Source organism: Arachis hypogaea, chromosome 6, assembly GCF_003086295.3.
Source record: "Arachis hypogaea cultivar Tifrunner chromosome 6, arahy.Tifrunner.gnm2.J5K5, whole genome shotgun sequence".
In the NCBI taxonomy this organism is placed as follows: Eukaryota; Viridiplantae; Streptophyta; class Magnoliopsida; order Fabales; family Fabaceae; genus Arachis; species Arachis hypogaea.
The window spans coordinates 68727906-68734123 of NC_092041.1; positions in this window are offsets into that span (position 1 = coordinate 68727906).

A 6218-nucleotide genomic window follows, 5' to 3' on the forward strand; every position below is an offset into this window, starting at 1 on the left:
ATAACAATGCATGCAAGACACCAAACTTAGCAGTTTATATACTACTGACACTAACAAAATGAAAATGCAAATGAGACACACAAGACACTCAAGTCAATAGAATTCAAAGATTAGAGCAAGTAAATCATCAAGAACATCTTGAAGATCACCAAGACATGAATGAATGCATGCAATTGACACCAAACTTAAGATGAGACACTAGACTCAAACAAGAAATATTTTTGAATTTTATGATTTTGTAAATTTTTTTGTGTTTTTCGAAAATTAAGTGGAAAAAGATATCAAAATTCTTAATGAGAATTCCAGGAATCAGTGCAATGCTAGTCTAAGACTCCGGTCTAGGAATTAGACATGGCTTCACGGCCAGCCAAGCTTTCAAAGAAAGCTTCGGTCCAAAACACTAGACATGGCTTCTCAGCCAGCCAGATTTCAACAAATCATCATGAAACTCTAGAATTCATCTTCAAGAATTTCGAAAAAAATAAATACCTAATCTAAGCAACAAGATGAACCGTCAGTTGTCAAAACTTGAACAATCCCCGGCAATAACGCCAAAAACTTGGTGTTGTTGCCGGATCTTGGCACTGATGTTACCAAAAGCTTGCTCAAAACTTGAACAATCCCCGGCAACGGCGCCAAAAACTTGGTGCGCGAAATTGTGAACAATACTTTTTCACAACTCTCATAATCCCCGGTCATGAGCCCCAAAAACTTGGTAGCTCAATACCATGGCATTACACAACTTCGCACAACTAACCAGCAAGTGCACTGGGTCGTCCAAGTAATAAACCTTACGCGAGTAAGGGTCGATCCCACGGAGATTGTTAGTATTGAAGCAAGCTATGGTCATCTTGTAAATCTTAGTCAGGCAAACTCAAATGTATAATGGTGATGAACGAAAATAACACAAAGGTAAAGATAGAGATACTTATGTAATTCATTGGTAGGAACTTCAGATAAGTGCATGAAGATGCCTTCCCTTCCGTCTCTCTACTTTCCTACTGTCTTCATCCAATCCTTCTTATTCCTTTCCATGGCAAGCTTGTGTAGGGTTTCACCGTTGTCAATGGCTACCTCCCATCCTCTCAGTGAAAACGATTGCATATGCTCTGTCACAGCACGCGGAATTTAGCTGTCGGTTCTCAGTCAGGCCGGAATAGAATCCATCGATTCTTTTGCGTCTGTCACTAACGCCCCGCCTGCTAGGAGTTTGAAGCACGTCACAGTCATTCAGTCATTGAATCCTACTCAGAATACCACAGACAAGGTTAGACCTTCCGGATTCTCTTGAATGCCGCCATCAGTTCTTGCCTATACCACGAAGATTCTGATCTCACGGAATGGTTGGCTCGTTTGTCAGACGAGCACTCGGTTCTCAGGCGATCAACCATGCATCGTGCAATCAGGAATCCAAGAGATATTCACTAGAGCCTTGGTTGCTTGTAGAACAGAAGTGGTTGTCAGTCACCTTGTTCATGGGTGAGAATGATGATGAGTGTCACGGATCATCACATTCATCAAGTTGAAGAACAAGTGATATCTTAGAACAAGAACAAGCGGAATTGAATAGAAGAACAATAGTAATTGCATTAATACTTGAGGTACAGCAGAGCTCCACACCTTAATCTATGGTGTGTAGAAGCTCCACCGTTGAAAATACATAAGTACAGGGTCTAGGCATGGCCGAATGGCCAGCCTCCCAATGATCTAAGATAGCATAAAATGAAGATAGCTACCCCAATATGATCTAGAGATCTAAAGTGATCAAAAGATAAAAATACAATAGTAAAAGGTCCTACTTATAGGGAACTAGTAGCCTAGGGTGTACAGAGATGAGTAAATGACATAAAAATCTACTTCCGGGCCCACTTGGTTTATGCTTGGGCTGAGCAATGAAGCATTTTTCGTGCAGAGACTCTTCTTGGAGTTAAACGCCAGCTTTTATGCCAGTTTGGGCGTTTAACTCCCATTTGGGTGCCAGTTCCAGCGTTTAACGCTGGGATTCCTGAGGGTGACTTTGAACGCCGGTTTGGGCCATCAAATCTTGGGCAAAGTATGGACTATCATATATTGCTGGAAAGCCCAGGATGTCTACTTTCCAACGCCGTTGAGAGCGCGCCAAATGGGTTTTTGTAGCTCCAGAAAATTCACTTCGAGTGCAGGGAGGTCAGAATCCAACAGCATCTGCAGTCCTTTTTAGCCTCTGAATCAGATTTTTGCTTAGGTCCCTCAATTTCAGCCAGAAAATACCTGAAATCACAGAAAAACACACAAACTCATAGTAAAGTCCAGAAATGTGAATTTTAACTAAAAACTAATAAAATATACTAAAAACTAACTAGATCATACCAAAAACATACTAAAAACAATGCCAAAAAGCATACAAATTATCCGCTCATCAATCCCCGAGGTCCCTTTTAAACTCAAAAAGAGTGAATATCCGGAGATCCAACATGAGATTCGAAGAAGAGGTTGGGAAGTTCTTACCAACCCCATTCAACAAGTCGAAATCTTAATGGTTCAAGAGTTCTATGCCAATGCATGGATCACCAAGAACCACGATCAAAGTGTGAACCCAAACCCAAAGAATTGGCTTACAATGGTTCGGGGGAAATACTTAGATTTTAGTCCGGAAAATGTAAGGTTGGCATTCAACTTGCCCATGATGCAAGGAGATGAACACCCTTACACTAGAAGGATCAACTTTGATCAAAGGTTGGACCAAGTCCTCATAGACATATGTGAAGAGGGCGCTCAATGGAAGAGAGATTCAAGAGGAAAGCCGGTTCAACTGAGAAGGCATGACCTCAAGCCCGTAGCTAGGGGATGGTTGGAGTTTATCCAACGCTCAATCATTCCCACTAGCAACCGGTCCGAAGTTACTCTAGACCGGGCCATCATGATTCATAGTATCATGATCGGAGAAGAAGTAGAAGTTCATGAGGTTATAGCCCAAGAACTTTATAAGGTGGCGGACAAGTCCTCTACCTTGGCAAGGTTAGCCTTTCCTCATCTCATTTGTCATCTCTGTTATTCAGTTGGAATTGACATAGAGGGAGACATCCCCATTGATGAGGACAAGCCCATCACTAAGAAAAGGATGGAGCAAACAAGAGATCCCTCTCATCATGAAATCCCTGAGATGCCTCAAGGGATGCACTTTCCTCCACAAAACTATTGGGAGCAAATCAACACCTCCCTAGGAGAATTGAGTTCCAACATGGGACAACTAAGGGTGGAGCACCAAGAACATTCCATCCTCCTCCATGAAATTAGAGAAGATCAAAGAATCATGAGAGAGGAGCAACAACGACAAGGAAGAGACATTGAGGAGCTCAAGCACTCCATAAGATCTTCAAGAGGAAGAACAAGCCGCCATCACTAAGGTGGATCCGTTCTTTAATCTCCTTGTTCCTTATTTTCCTGTTTTTCGAAAATTATGCTTATGTTTACCTATGTTTGTGTCTCATGATCATCAGTGTCTTAGTGTCTATGCCTTAAAGTTATGAATGTCCTATGAATCCATCACCTTTCTTGAAAGAAAAAATGTTCTTAATTGAAAAAGAGAAGAATTGCATGAATTTTAAATTTTATAACAGATTAATTATTTTGATGTGGTGGCAATACTTTTGTTTTTTGAATGTATGCTTGAGCAGTGCATATGTCTTTTGAATTTGTTGTTCATGAATGGTTGGCTCTTGAAAGAATGATGAAAACGGAGACATGTTACTAAGGATCTTAAAAATCATAAAAATGATTCTTGAAGCAAGAAAAAGCTGTGAATACAAAAAAAAAGAGAAAAAGAAAGAAAAAGAAAAAAATAAAAGTGTGATCCAAGGCAAAAAGAGTGTGCTTAAGAACCCTGGACACCTCTAATTGGGGACTCTAGCAAAGCTGAGTCACAATCTGAAAGGGTTCACCCAATTATGTGTCTGTGGCATGTATGTATCCGGTGGTAATACTGGAAGACAAAGTGCTTTGGGCCACGGCCAAGACTCATAAAGTAGCTGTGTTCAAGAATCATCATACTTAACTAGGAGAATCAATAACACTATCTGGATTCTGAGTTCCTATAGAAGCCAATCATTCTGAATTTCAAAGGATAGAGTAAGATGCCAAAACTATTCAGAGGCAAAAAGCTAAAAGCCCCGCTCATCTTATTAATACTGATCTTCATAGATGTTTTTGGAATTCATTGCATATTCTCTTCTCTTTATCTTATTTGATTTCCAGTTGCTTGGGGACAAGCAACAATTTAAGTTTGGTGTTGTGATGAGCAGATAATTTGTACGCTTTTTGGCATTGTTTTTAGTATGTTTTTAGTATGTTTTAGTTAGTTTTTAGTATATTTCTATTAGTTTTTAGTTAAAATTTACTTTTCTAGACTTTACTTTGAGTTTGTGTGTTTTTCTGTGATTTTAGATATTTTCTGGCTGAAATTGAGGGATGGTGCGCGAAATTGTGAACAATACTTTTTCACAACTCTCATAATCCCCGGTCATGAACCCCAAAAACTTGGTGTTCAATACCATGGCATTACACAACTTCGCACAACTAACCAGCAAGTGCACTGGGTCGTCCAAGTAATAAACCTTACGCGAGTAAGGGTCGATCCCACGGAGATTGTTAGTATTGAAGCAAGCTATGGTCATCTTGTAAATCTTAGTCAGGCAAACTCAAATGGTAATGGTGATGAACGAAAATAACAAAAAGGTAAAGATAGAGATACTTATGTAATTCATTGGTAGGAACTTCAGATAAGCGCATGAAGATGCCTTCCCTTCCGTCTCTCTGCTTTCCTACTGTCTTCATCCAATCCTTCTTATTCCTTTCCATGGCAAGCTTGTGTAGGGTTTCACCGTTGTCAATGGCTACCTCCCATCCTCTCAGTGAAAACGATTGCATATGCTCTGTCACAGCACGCGGAATTCATCTGTCGGTTCTCAATCAGGCCGGAATAGAATCCAGTGATTCTTTTGCGTCTGTCACTAACGCCCCGCCTTCAGGAGTTTGAAGCACGTCACAGTCATTCAATCATTGAATCCTACTCAGAATACCACAGACAAGGTTAGACCTTCCGGATTCTCTTGAATGCCGCCATCAGTTCTTGCCTATACCACGAAGACTCTGATCTCACGGAATGGTTGGCTTGTTTGTCAGACGAGCACTCGGTTGTCAGGCGATCAACCATGCATCGTGCAATCAGGAATCCAAGAGATATTCACTAGAGCCTTGATTGCTTGTAGAACAAAAGTGGTTGTTAGTCACTTTGTTCATGGGTGAGAATGATGATGAGTGTCACGGATCATCACATTCATCAAGTTGAAGAACAAGTGATATCTTAGAACAAGAACAAGCGGAATTGAATGGAAGAACAATAGTAATTGCATTAATACTCGAGGTACAGCAGAGCTCCACACCTTAATCTATGGTGTGTAGAAACTCCACCATTGAAAATACATAAGCATAAGGTCTAGGCATGGCCGAATGGCCAGCCTCCCAATGATCTAAGATAGCATCAAAACAAGGATAACTACCCCGATGTCTCAATACAATAGTAAAAGGTCCTACTTATAGAAAACTAGTAGCCTAGGGTGTACAGAGATGAGTAAAAGACATAAAAATCCACTTCCGAGCCCACTTGGTGTGTGCTTGGGCTGAGCAATGAAGCATTTTCGTGTAGAGACTCTTCTTGGAGTTAAACGCCAGCTTTTATGCCAGTTTGGGCGTTTAACTCCCATTTGGGTGCTAGTTCCGGCGTTTAACGCTGGAATTCCTGAGGGTGACTTTGAACGCCGGTTTGGGCCATCAAATCTTGAGCAAAGTATAGACTATCATATATTGCTGGAAAGCCCAGGATGTCTACTTTCCAACGCCGTTGAGAGCGCGCCAATTGGGCTTCTGTAGCTCCAGAAAATCTACTTCGAGTGCAGGGAGGTCAGAATCCAACAGCATCTGCAGTCCTTTTTGGTCTCTGAATCAGATTTTTGCTCAGGTCCCTCAATTTCAGCCAGAAAATACCTGAAATCACAGAAAAACACACAAACTCATAGTAAAGTCCAGAAAAGTGAATTTTAACTAAAAACTACTAAAAATATACTAAAAACTAACTATATCATATCAAAAACATACTAAAAACAATGCCAAAAAGCATACAAATTATCCGCTCATCAAGGGACCTGAGCAAAAATCTGATTCAGAGGCTGAAAAGGACTGCA